The sequence below is a fragment of the Lactuca saligna genome, chromosome 5, assembly GCF_052625555.1.
Source record: "Lactuca saligna cultivar CGN05327 chromosome 5, ASM5262555v1, whole genome shotgun sequence".
NCBI classification, from domain to species: domain Eukaryota; kingdom Viridiplantae; phylum Streptophyta; class Magnoliopsida; order Asterales; family Asteraceae; genus Lactuca; species Lactuca saligna.
The window spans coordinates 205896378-205914846 of NC_136421.1; the positions used below are offsets into that span (position 1 = coordinate 205896378).

The 18469-nt window shown below is 37.4% G+C and overlaps 1 long non-coding RNA gene across 1 annotated transcript; it reads left to right on the forward strand.

Moving 5' to 3' along the window:
- Window positions 1-5880: 5880 nt before the first annotated feature.
- Window positions 5881-6977, forward strand: LOC144998557 (uncharacterized). The gene is made up of 3 exons (XR_013660365.1): window positions 5881-6213; window positions 6602-6674; window positions 6756-6977. It is a non-coding gene; the product is annotated as an uncharacterized LOC144998557 (long non-coding RNA).
- Window positions 6978-18469: the final 11492 nt, after the last annotated feature.

The following is an 18469-nucleotide window of genomic DNA, read 5'->3' on the forward strand; positions in this document are numbered from 1 at the left end:
GCATGTTGTTATATCATAAACATAATAGAAAATTATAGTGTGGGTAAGTTGGGGTACACTTTCTTGCTTCGGATCATCATACATATCGCATCCTTCCTTAGTTACATTTGAAAACAATTTTGAAAATCAGTTTAAAAACTTTTGTAGTTCCCTAGTTTGAGTCTGGAATTACATGAATGTCCATCCAATTCTCTCAAACCAAAGCTCTTATACCAACTTGTAACATCCCAAAAATCAACATAAATGTTTAACTTTTCAAAAACTACCAAAAGTCATCATTTTTTACAAAACCAATGTTTATCAAATATCACAGTATCCCAAAATCAAAATAACAAAAATCTGAATGAGTGTGCACGATCACGCCTTCTCTTTCCCACAATCCTCAGAAGTACCTGAAACAATAAGTCGAAAGGATAAGCCCAAAGCTCATTGAGTTCCCCAAAGTACCACAACATAACACACATATCATATACAATCAAGCAGGTTGGGTCCACTCAATCATCGGACTATAATACCCATGGGTCCACAGCCATCAGGCTGGATTACCCCGGCCCAATCAATCATTAGAAGAGAATACCAATATACCATGGGTCCACTCAGTCATGGAATTGGAATACCCTTGGGTCCACAACCATCAGGCTAGAATGCCTCTAGTCTGTTAACCCACACATATAATAGTAAAGTCTCAACCCAAAACCATAACATGTCGACATATACATAGTAAAAGAACACATAACCAGTTAACATACAGTCTTGCAAAAATACCAGGACACAGATCTAACAGATCACCATAGAATAGCAACATCCTCTATACCAAGACAGATAACCTAGTGGGCTTGAATTGGTGCCTTCGACCCATAAGTATAGTGAGGAAAAACTCACCTCACAGTCTGACAACTCGCGAAACAATACTCTGCTTTGAATAACGGCTTTATACGTAACATATTCAACGGATAGAGACCAAGGCTTAACTGTATCTCAACATACCTAAAATGCCCTTAAGTCAAAATTGGTCAACCTGGGTCAAAATTGAAGTCAACGGCTCTTAATGACCAATATCCATCCTTACGTCGTAACCAGGCCTTGGTCATGTCGTGACAGTCCACTCAATCTGATTCCAACTCGACTTGACCCAACCAAGTCAACTTAGTCAAAAAACTCATTTGAGCTGACATCACGATGTGAGCACCCATTCTCACGTTGTGAGCTCCAAGGATCCTAACAGAAAATGGGGAATTATTTAAACCTCACTTCATGATATCTTAGGTCTCACACCAGGGGCGTAGTCTGAAGCTACAAGTTACCATTGTAATTCCTTATTCCATTAAGTCCTTGAATCCATCTCATCCAGAAGTTAAAGAGGACTCCAATAGTCCATAACAATATTTCCTTTATGGCCATGCTTGCACATTGCATGATCCAACCCATTATAGGTCAAAATTGAAGAAATAGGCTTCCATATTTCATGCATGCCTCTCATACCTCACCAACTTTTAGATCTAAACAATATGATGATCTAGGAACTCTTAGAAGCCATAAATTTTTTGATTTTGTGGATTTACTTCACTCAAGAATGCTAAACATGAAGAAAGGTGGAAAAAATCCTATATCTACCCATGAAATGTAATAAAGTTTGGATCTTTGATACTTACAAAGGTCCAACAGCAAGAAGAGGTGATGATAATGTTGTTACTTGTCCACTTCACCACTAGATTACTCCTTTCCTCTTCTTCTCTCCTTCTGCAAGCTAGAAATGGAACCAAAATTCTTAAGAACTTCAAGGGTGATAAATCTCAGGGTTCCCTGAGGCTTATAGTGTGAGGGAGGCAGAGGGTGAACAACCCTAGCCCCCTCTTACCTTTAAATACCAAAAATTAGGGGTTTTGGTCCTCTTATTGCTCTCATGTCGTGAGCATAGGATTGTTCATGTCATAAGCCTCAAAATGACAAGCGGGTCCAATTACTCCTTTCGATGTGAACAAGCATTTCTAATGTTGTGAAAAGGGCCAAAATTGAAAACTTTTAAATTCACAATAATAATAATAATAATAATAATAATAATAATAATAATAATAATAATAATAATAATGTGCACCTAATTTGAGTGTTACAGTTTTTCTACTTTTTGATCTACGGAGTTTTTGCTTTGATTCCTCGGCAGAACACCTTGTAAGGTACACAATTCCTACTAATCTTTCATTGTATGACAGATTAGATTTTGGGTTTATGTACGAATTTGGGGGTTTTGTGTTTTCCTATTTTTGTGACGACTTATTTAAAATTGGTTGTATAAATCCTTCTTAAATGGTATGTGTGAAATCCCTAAATTTATGGCCATTTAAAACTTTTTATTTATGCTTATTTTAAATAAGAGTGATCTCTATAAATGCAAAATTTTTCCTATTAAAAGTATTTTTGTAGAAAATGTTTCATTGATTATTAAAACTTATGATGTCATAAGTGATATAGAAGCATAATCATAAACTTGCCTTACATCAATATTTTAGCAGTCTACGAACTCCTTAATTCTCTTAGCAGATACTTTCATTATCTATTATTGTCTTCGTATTACTACCAGTGATACAAATAAATCGAGTGGGTCAGATTGGAAAACATGGTGAGCATATAGGTTTTCAACCCACAATATTATATTCTTATAATTATATAATCTTCATCATTTAAATATCCTAGTTACCCATTCCCTCTATTCTCTCTCTTCCTAATCCTAGATTGATGATTTCGAGAGATCTTTTCTAAAGGATCCTTGACAGCAGTCATCTATATTTCCCTAAATGATTAGGCGTGACAGTATGACAATACTTTATTCATGGTACGGCAGTGGCAGTACAATGGTATTTTGGATAGGCACGGCAGTACAATAGTACTTTTAGGTAAACATGACAAGTCTCGGCTTATTGTTTCACATAGATATCATTAACCTATCACAGCCATTATCTTACACATTCCTATCACAACCTCTCATTTGTTATTTTACACAACCTATTACTACCCAACCATATTATTAAGTATAACATATGATTAGATTAAGTAAAGATCATATCATATTATAGAAATATGATAGACACAACAAAAACAATGCACATAGCATTTAAGCATTTAGAATACTTGTATCTATGTGTAAATTGAATGTAACTATGCACTCACCTGAAAGAAGTAGGTGACTCAAACTTAGGGTATCACTTCACCTTCACACTTTTCAAAGAACTAAATGTGTAATATTGAATCTTAAGAGATAGGATCTAATAGTTCTATAAAATAAGAATCAATCAGGAAGGACAGTTGGGATACAAGATCATTTCGGCATATAGCCTTTCTGATATCCAACAACAAAGCCAACTTGACCATTATAGACACCTCTCTCGTAAGTAGATCAATTACTATAACGAATAGGAATTACTGAAATATCTCATTTATAGATTCAAAATAACGACTTATGACCATAAATATAAGCTACTCTGAAAGCAAATGGTGTATCTTAACTTACAGAGGTTTTAGCAAAAACCTGGAAAACATACAGACAGAACTTCGAAACTGAAAGCTTCTATTTCCGGACTCCTAGAACCCTTAAAACCTTGCTAAAAACCCTAGGGAAACCCTAAAAATTGGATCTAAAGTAATATGGAGGTTAGAGAGTGTTTTGTGGAGGATTTGTTGTGAAATGAAGCGAAAGACAGGGATATATATATATATATATATATATATATATATATATATATATATATATATATATATCTGTTTTTCACTTCATTTCACAACAAATTTTCCCCAAAACACTCTCCAACCTCGATATTACTTTAGATCCAGTTTTTGGGGCTTCCCTAGTGTATTTAGCATGGTTTTGATATATATATATATATATATATATATATATATATATATATATATATATATATAGAGAGAGAGAGAGAGAGAGAGAGAGAGTTGGGAGGCGCGCCACACACAGACAAGAGGCATGCCATGCCCTCTTGTCTTGCTGGCTTCTCTCAACTTTTGTCATGTGTTGCGCATTGGTCCTTCCACACCTCGTTCTTCTAGAAGTTTCCACGTGTCACCATTTTGTGGTGCCACATGTCGTGTTTTTCCATGGGTCATGTCAGCATGTCATTGGTAGAGAGTCGGTCGTCGACCAAGCCACATGCAACACTCAGGTGCTGTCACATCATCAGCGTAGTGCATTTTTTGCAGATCTTCGGCCGGCTATACATTTCGTAAAAACACGACCCAATACATGAGCGAGTTGGGCTATGGCCCAAAGCAACAAAATAATAGGGGGATCAATTTTCCCAAAGTTTGATAAAATAAAGACTAAACTGCACAAATGGTCCCTATGGTTTTTCGAAAATTGCCACTTTGGTCCAAAAATGTTTGGACTAGCACCAGAGGTCCAAACTTTTCATTTTGTTGTGAGTTTGGTCCTATTTGCTATAAACTTTTTCATAAAGACGAATTTGCCCGTACCTTTTTCTTTTTCAGTTTTTTTATTATTTAAATATTTTTCTGATTAAAAGAAAAATAAAAAAAAAAAAAATTCCTTCTATATTTTTTTATAACATAAATAAAATAGAAAATAAAAATGCAAACTCTCTCTCTCTCTCTCTCTCACTTTCTCACACACACACACAAACACAAACGGCTGATCAGATCTCTTCATCGGTATCGGTCCTCTATCTGCTTCTGAGTTTATTGAAGTTACAGGCATCAAGATTTCTTTGATTTCATCTTTTTATTCCTGATTTTCGAGTTCAAAGGAGAAGCCCTAAATCTATAATTATTGTTCTTCACCTTTACATTATACAGTCTGATATAGCGATTCACATTGGAGCAGAACCCAAACATAAATAAAACTCACAAAAAAACGATTGAATCCAAAAAGAGGTTTCCGGTGAAGCACTGATATCCAATTTCCTCCTCTGCAATCTAACACAATCAACCCCAAAATCAATTATTATGAACAATTGAACATCTGAAATAAATGAAAAGGATAGTAAGTGAACTTGTATCTAATTTCTAGGGCTAAAAGCCCTAAAATTACTTCTGGAAATAAATGCAAACGATAGTGTGTGTGTGTGTTTAATTCTCAAAGATAATGTGTGTGTTTGATATTCTATGGGAAGAAGGCAATGGGCATGAGAGAGAGAGAGAGAGAGAAAGATGTTACTTGGATTTGTATGGCATCGTTTGTAACCATCGCTGATTGATCATCGTTATTTTACAACGACCTTGAGGCTAGGATCTGGTTTGGTTTTTGTTCATCTTCTCCGGTGAGAAAGAATGGGTGTGCCATCGCTGCCTCATCATCGACATAACAGAGGTTTGGAGTGTCCCCAAATCTGGGTTTTTTTTTTTTAAATTAAGAGAGAAACAGAAAGGGAGAAGAGAAAGAAGAAGAATAAAGGGATATGAGGACAATAACATACCTGGTGTTGGGTTGTATTTTTTGTTGGCTGATTTGTGGTGGCTGGAAGGAAGAACAATGGTGAGGACCTGATGGGTGCGTTTTGAAGAAGATGATGTATCAGAGAGAGAGAGAGAGAGGGAGAGAGAGTTGTATTTGTTTTTTATTTTTAGTTAATTTTTTTTTCTATTTTCAGTTAAAAACTAGTGCATTAAATAAAAAGAAAATAAAAAACAAATAACAAGGGCAAAAAAGTCATTTTATCCTCTTCCAATTTTGAAACAGACCAAACCTGTAATAAAATGAAAAGTTTGAACCTCTGGTGCTAGTCCAAACTTTTTTAGATCAAAGTGGTAATTTTGAAAAAACCACAGGGATCATTTGTGCAGTTTAATCTAAAATAAATTATCCATAACTAATTACTGATTAGCGTTTGGGGAATGAAGAATGAGACAGACCGAGGAAACAAAAAGTGTGGGCGCCACGTCTTAAGAAACCAATCGTTAACTGTCGAGATCGAGGAGACTGGAGATGACAATGCCTCTAATTGATTGCATCTGATTGTTTGAAGTACCGGATAAATTCATCATTATCAATTTCTCAATATAACTTCTCTACTTATCTCTAACTCTTCTAAGCCTATTTGCTATTGAATTTTGGGCGATTTCTTTACTTCTCATACTATTATGGGATTTCTCTACTATAAACTTCCTGGTATTGTGATTTATGAAGCATATAGTGATTGGGTCACCGAAAATCTAGACTTTTGGTGTTTTCAAGTTCTAGTTTAGTTTTGGGTGAGTTTTGAGTTCTGACTTTTCATTCTCTACTCTATAATTTCTGATCTTATCAATTTCTTAGCTTCGATAATTTCTGTAATTCTGTTTTCTTTTATCATTTCCTCTACTTCTCATTCTAATTCCTGACTCCTGACTTCTTATTGTTATTCTCATATTAAGTTTGTTTTTTATTTAATTTCTGAATAACGAGTAACTGGTAACCCAAAATGAGAACAAGTTGATGTTTTCAGATTTCTGAATAGTGAATAATAGGGTACTGATCACCGAATTCAGGTTGTATTTGTTTTTTTTTTTTTTTTTTTTATCTGATTTCTGATATCTCTTTTCTGCTTTTTTTCATTCCAATTCCTTATTTTTGTTCAATGTTTTTGTTTGTTTGTTTCAGGAGTTGGACACTTCGATTTCTTTTCTGTTGTTTCAGGTTTTATTCTAAGTTTTTAGAGGCAGCAGAGCAGAAGGTATATTTTTTTGATTGTTGCTATTAGATATAAGTTTTTTAAAATGAATTTATATTTCTGATTCTATGATATATTATCCAGATCTTTGACATCTTGAAGTGGAAGCAATAACATAAAATTTGTTCAGGATGTATCTTCATTTTCTTAGGTATTAAAGTGTATTTGTTAATTTTTAAATATGTTTCCCAAAAAACAATCATCAGGTTTTCAAAATAGAAAACGAAAATAAAAGAACAAGAAGAAACTAATTATTTACGAGGGTATTCGAATAAATTTCTTGTTATAAATAAAAAAATATTAGTGAAGAAGCATTTATAAAAGATTGTTATATTATTATTGTTGTTATTGCTCTTTTCAATAAAGAGTAGATTTGAACAAATGAAATATTTTGAATCTATATTTGGTTTTTTGCTTGATGGTTCCAAATTAGGTGTTTGAGTTGATGAATTAAAAAATACTCTTTAAATGTTGAGTTCAATTTGAAAACTGGTGAAGAATATGACATTAATGGAATTGGTTTATTTGTTAATTTAGAAACTTTGCAGAAAATGTTATCGGATAAAGCATACAAAGGTGACAATTGTTATCTATTCAAATTATGGAGTATGCAAGAATGGATATTTTCCCTAATGTGATGGTGGAATATAGGATATTGTTGACGATGTTAATTACGGTTTCTTCCGTGGAATGAGGTTTTTCAAAATTGAAGCTTTTCAAACCGTATCTTCCATATTCACGATAGATATTCAAACCATCCTTATCACTCCGAAACGTTTACATGTTAGTTCTAATATCATAGACGTACGCTTAGAATCCTACACACATAAGGTTTCCAGTTCCGGTCGGCAACAGACCATAGATCCAAACAAATAATATCATATATGGCAACATATAACATTTAACACATAAAAGCATTTTAGGCAACTTTCCTAAAATAAACTAGTGTTCGTGTCTAAAACATAACAGATACACATCTCAAAATTTCACTTAGCATTTTAAGTTTAAGTCTATAAATCCTACAAATTCCTAGTTCGCTTAAACTAATGCTCTGATACCAACTGTGACATCCCCAAAATCTCTGCCAGAAAAGACTGATTTTCATTTATGCTTTTAAAATAATTTCAGAGTAAATCCTTTTGATTTGAAAGAGTTGCAGAATTTGTTCTCAAAAACAAAGTATGATAAAATAATATTTACCAAAGCATTTCATAAATAAATGTATTTTCATTATATAATCAAAACTCGGGATGTCATGTTCCGATACAGACCATAAAGCATAAACGATAACATTACAAGTCATTCAACAAATATATACATATACAGACTTGTAAACAAAACAACTTGATGATTCATCCATCTTATGCCCTTGCGCTACTTCCTGTAATACAAATAAACGGAGTGTGTCAGGCTTAAGAGTCTGCTGAGCATATAGGGTTTTCAACCCATAATAAATAATTATATTTAATTCATCCAACTACCAATAACCCAATTACCCATTCCCGTTATTCTCACTTTACGTCCCTAACACAATTAACACAAGGGACCTAGTCTTAGAATATTTCATCGGGGCGACAACACATGCATTCGGGGGTTTCTCGGCAATATATGTCAAATAAGGCAACCATGAGGGGGATGGAGTACAGCAAATGAACACCCAAGTTCATTAACACCTACAGGTGGTGAACCTGCTAGCGTTCCACAGGATTGTCTAGAAAAGTATGTGGTCATCATCTAAACTCCGCTAGATGACTGAATCAAAAACATCTAGGCCTCTCCTCTGTTTATCACACAACTATCTACCCATGTTCTACCCAACATATTAGTAGATAAAAATATATATTTTTATACATAGTTAAAAACCTGTATAGCATTCTCATTCAATACATATTCCAAACAACAGATGAGACACATACACATAACACGTATTTCATAGAGAATAAATCATATCTATGAGATAAAAGAAAGTGAATATACATTCACGCATATAACAACAAAATATACACATAACACGTATTTCGTATAAAATACTTCATAATTATGCGTTAGAAGAAAGTAACCACACACTCACTTGATCAGAAGATGATCGGACAGCACTACAGCTTGTAGAAGTAGTATTTTTCGGTAGATCTGGAAGATCTTCACAAAAACTGGACTCCTCGCGGTTAGAGCCATGGCTCGGGAATTGCACATCTCAGGATCTTCGGGGCTTCGGGACTTGCTTCGGGTCTCGGGAATGATACCGGAGCTTTGGGATAATTCTTGCACGAAAAACGATGCAAAAACGCGAGAGAAAGGGAAGAAATGAGCAAAAGAATCGGCTGCCCTCGACATCCTTTTATAGGGGGCTGAAACCCGATTTATGTTGGGCGTAAATTGCATTACGTTGGGCGTAATGTGGATCAGCTCGCTAACTCCCCCCATGGATAATATCGGTTAAATTTTATTTAAATTAAATATTGAAAATATTTAATAAACTTCAAAAATTCATATCTTCCACATACGAACTCCGTTTTCGACATTCTTTATATCCCCATGTAGGTGAGACTACGCTCTACAACTTTCATTTAGACTCCGTCGGCTAATTTTGACTTTACTTTTATTACTTATTTTTAGTAGGCCGGGACAGGAAAACTCCGTTATAAATTCATAACTTCTTCAACCGACGTCCGTTTTCGCCTATCTTTTTATCGTTTCACTAGTATTAACGAGATCTTTGATTCTCGTTTAGATTGTTTCGGCTAAAAACCGTTCGGTCTCAAATCGAGTATTCGGGCTGCATACTGCAAAGTCGAAATTTCGAAAAATCATAACTTCCTCATACGAAGTCAGATTTGGGCGTTCTTTTTATGCACACTTTCGGTTTAATGAACTCTACGACTTTCGTTTAGATCACTAAGGCTAAATATCGCTCTAACGTAAATTTCACTTTTTACGTCATTCAACGTTGTTGGTTCTGTCGTGAAACTTCGACAGGTCATAACTTCTTCGTTATAACTCGGATTTCGACATTCTTTATATCTTCGAAATCCTTGTTGCGACCACTACATCTTTATGCAAAGATATCGGGCTTATCTCATACTTTAATTTTGACGCTTATTTTATTCTTAATTTATTAAATCATAATAATTAAAAAAATAAACGCATAATTCACATAATACTAAAATATTTCATCATTAATACTCCAAAAAGAGTTACAAGGGTTAACCTAGACTATTACATCAATTATAATGCCTAGCCTGGAAACGCGGGCATTACAATTCTCTCCCCCTTAGGATGATTTCGTCCCCGGAATCACACATCAACAAACAAATGCGGATAGCGACTCAACATGTCACTCTCTATTTCCCAAGTGAGATTTGTCCCATTCGAATGTTTCCAACGGACAAGCACTAATTCGACCATCTTGCGTCGCAACTTCTTAGTTTTTCGGTCAACGATTGCCTTTGGTTCTTCAATTAACCTCTTGTTTTCATCAATTCTCAATTCTCAATTCAAAAAATTGGAATTATATCGGGAACTTCTCCCATGAACTTCCTCAAATAACACACATGAAAAGTGTTGTGAATTCTATTCAATTCTTCGGGTAATTCGAGCTTGTAAGCTTGGTTCCCAATTCTATGAAGAACTTTAAACGGTCCAATAAACCTTGGACACAACTTTCCCCTTTTACCAAATCTTATAAGTCCCTTCCACGGCGAGACTTTAAGCAAAACCGAATCTCCAACTTCAAAAGTCATCCGCCTTCGCTTCTTTTCAGCATAACTCTTTTGATGATCCTGAGCTGCTAACATTCTTTCTCTAATTATTTTCAACTTTTCAGCGGTTTGATGGACCATCTCGGGACCCATAAAATGCTTTTCCCCAGCCTCAAGCCAACAAGACGGCGTACGACACTTTTGTCCGTACAAAGCTTGATAAGGTGCCATCTTTATGCTCGAGTGGAAACTATTATTGTAGGAAAATTCTACCAAAGGTAAATCTTCATCCCAATTACCTTGGAATTCCAGGGTACATGCTCTCAGCATATCTTCAAGTGTTTGTACTGTTCGTTCGCTCTGACCATCAGTCTGTGGATGGTAGGCTATACTTAAACACAACTTGGTACCCAGTTCCTCTTGTAGACTTTTCCAAAATCGTGAGGTGAAACGACTATCACGATCCGATACAATCGTTAACGGAACACCGTGAAGCCTCACAATTTCTTTCACGTAAGAATTCGCAAGCTTTTCCATAGACCATTTCTCATTGGCTGCTATGAAGTGCGCACTCTTAGTGAAGCGATCAACGACCACCCAAATCATGTCGTGACCGTTCTTTGTTCTGGGTAGTTTGGTGATAAAATCCATCGCAGTGTCTTCCCATTTACCCATAGGCATAGGTAAACGTTCTAAACTCCCGTATGGTTTCTGATGTTGTGTCTTGACTCTCGCACAAGTCACACACCCGGCCATATACTTTGCAACATCAAGCTTTATTGTTTGCCACCAGTAGTAGGGTTTCAGGTCCTTATACATTTTAGTGCTAGCAGGATAAATCGAGTACATGGTTTTGTGAGCTTCTTCCATTAGAAGATCTCTAATTCCTCCTGTCTTAGGTACCCAAATACGATCTTGGGATACCTTCAGTCCATGACCGTTTGTACCAAACACCAACGTTTTGCCCAAACAATCTTCTTTTCGATCATTCTTCACAGAAGCTTCCTCTTGAGCTTTCGTTATACTCTCCAAAATTGTCGAGACAACTTCAATTCTCAACGCTCATGGCCTCCTTCTTTCAAGATTAACTTTCCGACTGAGAGCATCAGCGACAACATTAGCTTTACCGGGATGGTAAAGTATCTCGCAGTCGTAGTCCTTGAGTAACTCTAGCCAGCGTCATTGCCTCATATTCAATTCTTTCTGATTAAAGAGATATTGGAGACTCTTGTGGTCAATGAAAAGTTTGTACTTCGTGCCATAGAGGTAATGCCTCCATATTTTCAGAGCGAAAACTACCGCTACCAACTCTAAGTCAGGAGTCGGGTAATTCTTTTCATGCTCCTTCAGCTGTCGAGACGCATATGCTATCACCTTTTCTCTTTGGGTCAAAACACAACCCAATCCAACCCCATACGCATCGCTATAAACAGCGAAGTCTTCAACTCCATTGGGTAGAGAAAGTATCGGTGCCTCACATAGCTTCTTCTTTAGCTTCTCGAATGCTTCTTTATGCTTATCACTCCAAGCATAAGTAGCTCCTTTATGGGTCAAAGTTGTTAATGGAGTAGCAATCGAAGAAAAGCATTGGATAAACCTTCGGTAATATCCGGCTAATCCTAAAAAGCTTCGGATCTCCGTGGGACCTTTCGGTTGTTCCCACTTCATTACAGCTTCAATCCTTGTTGGATCAACCATTATCCCTTCTCGGTTGACCACGTGACCCAAGAATTGGACTTCACGAATCCAAAAATCACATTTGGAGAAATTTGCATACATCTTCTCCTTCTTCAAGATTTCTAACACTTCTCGCAAGTGTCTGCCATGCTCCTCTTGGCTTTTCGAGTAAATCAGAATGTCATCTATAAACACTATCACGGATTTATCAAGGAACGGATTACAAACCCTATTCATGAAATCCATGAATGCTGCTAGAGCATTGGTTAGTCCAAACGACATAACCAAGAACTCATAGTATCCATATCTAGTTCTGAATGCAGTCTTCTCGATATCCTGCTCTATCACTTTTAGCTGATGATATCCTGACCTTAGGTCGATCTTTGAAAAATAACTTGAACCTTGTAGTTGATCGAACGTGTCATCAATCCTCATCAACAAATATCTATTCTTTATTGTTGCCTTGTTCAGCTCTCTATAATCGATGCACATTATCATACTTCAATCTTTCTTCTTCACGAATAACATCGGAGCTCCCCAGGGTGATGAACTAGGTTTAATGAAACATTTGTCCAATAACTCCTGAAGTTGCATCATCAGCTCCTTCATCTCCGTCGGTGCTAATCGATAAGGTGTTTTTGCTATTGGCGTGGTTGCTGGTAACAAGTCTATTCTGAACTCCACTTGTCTATCAGGTGGTAATCCAGGTTCGGGAAATACTTCCGGATAATCACACACCACTAGAATACTCTGCATCACCTTCTTTTCCTTCTTAGCATCAATGACGAATGCTAAATATGATGTACATCCCTTAGTCAAACACTTCCTGGATTTCATTAGGGAAATGATTCCAGAATTTACTCGACGTTTCTCCCTGTACACCATAAATGACTCCTTCCATGGCCGGTTTACTTTTACTATCTTCTTCTTGCATAAAATCTCGGCATCATTGGCGCTAAGCCAATCCATTCCCAACACGATGTCGAAACCATTAAGTTCGATAGGCAATAATTCCTCATGAAACTTATTCCCATTAAGGTCGGTTAAGATTTTTTTCATACGATGACTAACAGGTACAAACTTGCCACTAGCAACTTCGACTAATAAAGCATTATCTAGTCTATCAATAGGCGAAGCTAGTTTCCTACCAAACTCATGCGAAATAAAGGAGTAGTTGGCTCCAGAATCAAACAAAATTTAAGCAGGTAATTCGTTTATGAGAAAGGTACCTGAAGTGACATAAGCTTCATCTTTCGCAGCCTCAAGTGTCATCTGGAAGGCTCTCACCTTCGGCTTTGGTGGAATGTTGGGCTTAGCTACCTCCTTCTTCTTGGGATAGTCTTTCAAAATGTGCCCTTCCTCGTTACAACCAAAGCACATCCTTTTTTTGGACGGACACTCATTGGCAAAATGCCCAATTTTTCCACACTTGTAGCAGGTTACATCCTCACTACATTTCCCAAAGTGCTTTTTCTTGCACTTCTCCCACCATTTCACTTCGCCTCCTTTTCCTTCAAACTTTTTCGAATCAGACTTCGAAAATTTGCTTTTCTTATTGGAACCTAAAGTTCCTTCAAACTTTCTCTTCTTGCCAACTTCAACCTTGCTGGCGGATCTTCCCTTGATCATGTCCTCAACAGACTTGGTAGCCCAAATAGCTACCTCTAGAGTAGGTTCCTGATGAACTGGCACTGCGTACTCCCATGAGAGTCCCTTTGCGTACCGGTCAACCTTTTTCAGCTCATCTGGAATGATGTGCAAAGCAAACTCCATCTTTTCTGTAAAGTTATTAGTGTATTCATCAACTGACATGCTGCCCTTTGTTAATGTCAAAAACTTGTTCTCCAATTCCAACAAATTTTTAGCCGAGCAGAACTTGCGCTTGAACTGCGCCAAGAACTCTGCCCATGACAATTGCAATGGCTCATTAGGGCTTAAAGTCTTCCCTAAAGTGTTCCACCAACGAAAGGCTCCACCTCAGAACTGACGCACTGCAAAGGCAGTCTGCAACTTGCCTCTGCAGCCACAAATCATGAAGGCTAACTCCATTTCGGAGATCCAATCCATCACTCCGATTGGGTCATCCTTTCAAGTGAAGGTCGATGGTTTGCAAGTCAGAAAGTCCATGTACTTGCATCCCATTCCATCATTCCTTCCATATTGGTTATTGCGTCTATTAACAAGTGGGTTTTCTTGACCAATAACTCCACCGAAGTTCTCTCCTTCAGACCTCCCTCCATTCACTTCGGGCTCTTCCACTTGAATTAACAATTCTTCAAGATTATGTTGAAGCAGACGTCTCATTTCATCCATCTGATGATCCAACAACGTCTAAATCATCAATTGTACACCAGTCATTGTTATTGGCTCAGGTGCTGCTGCTACGACAGGTATTTGCTCAATCACTGGTGGTTGATTCCTGTTTTCATCAGCATTTCCAACTCCACTTCTTGTTCTCACCATTTTTGATCTATACACCGAACAAGGTGAAATTAGATCCTTATTGACGATAGTTATTCAAATCATCCTTATCACTCTAAAACGTTTACATGTTAGTTCAAATATCGTAGACGTACGCTTAGGATCCTACACACATAAGGTTTCCAGATCCGGTCGGCAACAGACCATAGATCCGAACAAATAATATCATATATGGCAACATATAACGATTAGCACATAAAAGCATTTTAGGAAACTTTCCTAAAATAAATTAGTGCTCGTGTCTAAAACATAACAGACACACATCTCAAAATTTCACTTAGCATTTTAAGTTTAAGTCTAGAAATCCTACAAATTCCTAGTTCGCTTAAACTAATGCTTTGATACCAACTGTGACATCCCCAAAATCTCGGCCAGAAAAGACTGATTTTCATTTATGCTTTTAAAATAATTTCAGAGTAAATCCTTTTGATTTGAAAGAGTTGTGGAATTTGTTCCCAAAAACAAAGTATGATAAAATAATATTTACCAAAGCATTTCATAAATAAATGTATTTTCATTATATAATCAAAACTCGAGATGTCATGTTCCGATACAGACCATAAAGCATAAACGATAACATTACAAGTCATTCAACAAATATATACATATACAAACTTGTAAACAAAACAACTTGATGATTCATCCATCTTATCCCCTTGCGCTACTTCCTGTAATACAAATAAACTGAGTGGGTCAGGCTTAAGAGCCTGGTGAGCATATAGGGTTTTCAACCCACAATAAATAATTATATTTAATTCCACCAACTAACAATAACCCAATTACTCATTCCCGTTATTCTCACTTTACGTCCCTAACACAATTAACACAAGGGACCTAGTCTTAGAATATTTCATCGGGGCAACAACACATGCATTCGGGGGTTTCCCGGCAATATATGTCAAATAAGGCAACCATGAAGGGGATGGAGTACAGCGAATGAACACCCAAGTTCATTAACACCTACAGGTGGTGAACCTGCTAGCGTTCCACAGGACTGTCTAGAAAAGTATGTGGTCGTCATGTAAATTCCGCTAGATGGCTGAATCAAAAACAACATCTAGGCCTCTCATATGTTTATCACACAACTATCTACCCATGTTCTACCCAACATATTAGTAGATAAAAATATATATTTTTATACATAGTTAAAAACCTGTATAGCATTCTCATTCAATACATATTCCAAACAACAGATGAGATACATACACATAACACGTATTTCATACAGAATAAATCATATCTATGAGATAGAAGAAAGTGAATATACATTCACACATATAACAACAAAATATACACATAACACATATTTCGTAAAAAATACTTCATAATTATGCGTTAAAAGAAAGTAACCACACACTCACTTGAACAGAAGATGATCGGACAGCACTACAGCTTGTAGAAGTAGTATTCTTCGGTAGATCTGGAAGATCTTCACAAAAACCGGACTCCTCGTGGGCAGAGCCTCGGCTCGGGAATTGCTCTTCTCGGGATCTTCGGGGCTTCGGGACTTGCTTCGGGTCTCAGGAATGATACCGGGGCTTCGGGATAATTCTTGCACGAAAAACGATGCAAAAAACGCGAGAGAAAGGGAAGAAATGAGAAAAAGAATCGGCTGCCCTCGACATCCTTTTATAGGGGGCTGAAACCCGATTTACGCTGGGCGTAATGTGGATCAGCTCGCTGACTCCCCCCTATGGATAATATCGGTTAATTTTTATTTAAATTAAATATCTAAAATATTTAATAAACTTCAAAAATTCATGTCTTCCTCATACGAACTCCGTTTTTGACATTCTTTATATCCCCGCGTAGGTGAGACTACGCTCTACAACTTTCGTTTAAACTCCATCGGCTAAATTTGACTTTATTTTTATTATTTATTTTTAGTAGGCCGGGACAGGAAAACTCCGTTATAAATCCATAACTTCTTCATCTGACGTCCGTTTTCGCATATCTTTTTATCGTTTTACTACTATTAACGAGATCTTCGATTCTCGTTTAGATTGTTTCGGCTAAAAACCGCTCGGTCTCAAATCGAGTATTCGAGTTGCATATTGCTAAGTCGAAACTTCAAAAAATCATAATTTCCTCATACGAAGTCAGATTTGTAACATCCCGGAATATCAAGAGTAGAGTTGAAGGGCTAAAAGAGTAAATAGGGAAAAGAGTGACTCGGCGAGTCGATGTGCGGACTCGGCGAGTAGAGTTGCGACTTGGTCGCGTGTTAAGTGGCCGACTCGGCGAGTCAGTGTAATGGACTCGGCGAGTAGGCGCTGAGTGGAGAAAACCCTAATTCTCGGGGTTGAGCCTTATATAAAGATCATTATGTTTTCCTCCCAGCCTCTTTATCACCCCTTGAGCCCCAGAAAACCCTAAATCACGAAGAAGCACCATTGTTGAGTGGATTGGAGCTTGGAGAAGTAATTGTTGAAGGAATTTTGGGAGATTGAAGGCTTGAAGCAAGGGGTTTTGCTTGGATTCGAATTGCATTGCAGTTGGGGCATCACTTAGAGGTAATATCTCGTTATTGAGCTGTTGTTATGTTGTTTCTTCATTTTGGGGGTTTGTGAGAATTTGCCTATGGATTAAATGGGAAGTCTAGAGGTTAGATATGAGGTTGCTACCTCAGATCTGGAAGGGAGAAGAATCAGAGAGCATGAAAGTCCCTGTGTTGGAGTGTTTAGTGAAGCTTACATGTCCCAAACCCTAGCCCAATGTGCAATCGGCTTAGATCTCTTTGGATTTACGTAAAGTTTGCCACTTTACGTGATGGATGAGTGGTAGGAGACTAGATCTATGTTTTGGAGCAGTTGCATGGCCAGGAATGCTTCGGAATGTATTCAGACCGGTGGTACTCGGCGAGTCACATGGGTGGACTCGACGAGTTGGATGAAGATGGCCTGGAACTCGGCGAGTAAGTTGAAGATAGCCGTAGACTCGGCGAGTCTGTTCTTGGACTCGACGAGTCTTGTCGAAGAGTCCCAAATATTCTCTGGTTGAGTCGAAAATCGGTGAGTCAATGGATGACTCGGTGAGTCGTGTGCGAGTGGACTCAGAGTTGTTGGACTCGGCGAGTCTCGGGGTGACTCGGCGAGTTAGGTCGCAGATTGAGTAAAGTTCTGATTATGGGAACTCGACGAGTCACAGGGTTGACTCGGCGAGTAGAGTCAGTCAGGGGTTGACTTAGACTGAGGACTTTGATTTCGACCAAGGGTTGGCCATTGACTTTTAGGGTTTGGTCAGCGATGTGGCCTTTGGGCCAAGAGAGAGGTAAAATAGTCTTTTACCCATAATAGGGTGTTGTGAGAGGATTTATTCTAGTCTCGAGAGTTATATTCATGAGAGTATTTTCCTTACGTGTTAGGCGGTGGTGAGTTCGAGATTCAAGTGTGGGGATATCTGCTTTCTGCTTGCCAGGTGAGTCTTCTCACTATACTTTACCTTGAGTAGGTAACCAGAGTTATGTGATCAGAGTATTTGTATGCTATATGTACGTGATGTGTTGTACTGTATTACTTCTATGTGATTTATGTTGTGCATGCTTATAGAGTTGGAACCGGAAGGTTCCCAGAGTTAGAACCCGAGGGTTCACAGAGTTTGGGTGCACGGACCCATAGAGTTATAGCCTCGAGTGGCTAATATGTGTTATGTGTGGTATTTTGGGGAACTCACTAAGCTTCGTGCTTACAGTGTTTTGTGTGATGTTTTTTTCAGGTTTCTTTCAGTATCACGGGACGGCACCGGCTTGATTGTACACACCAGAGAAAGAGTCATATTTTGGAGGATCCTGGTTTTCTATGCAAGTGAAAATGGAGTCTTGTTTTATAAATCGACTATGAATGAGATTTTAAACAAGTGTTTCTAAGAATAAAATGATTATTTAAAATGAAAAATTTGTCTTGAAATTTACGGTGTTACAAGTTGGTATCAGAGCCTTGGTTT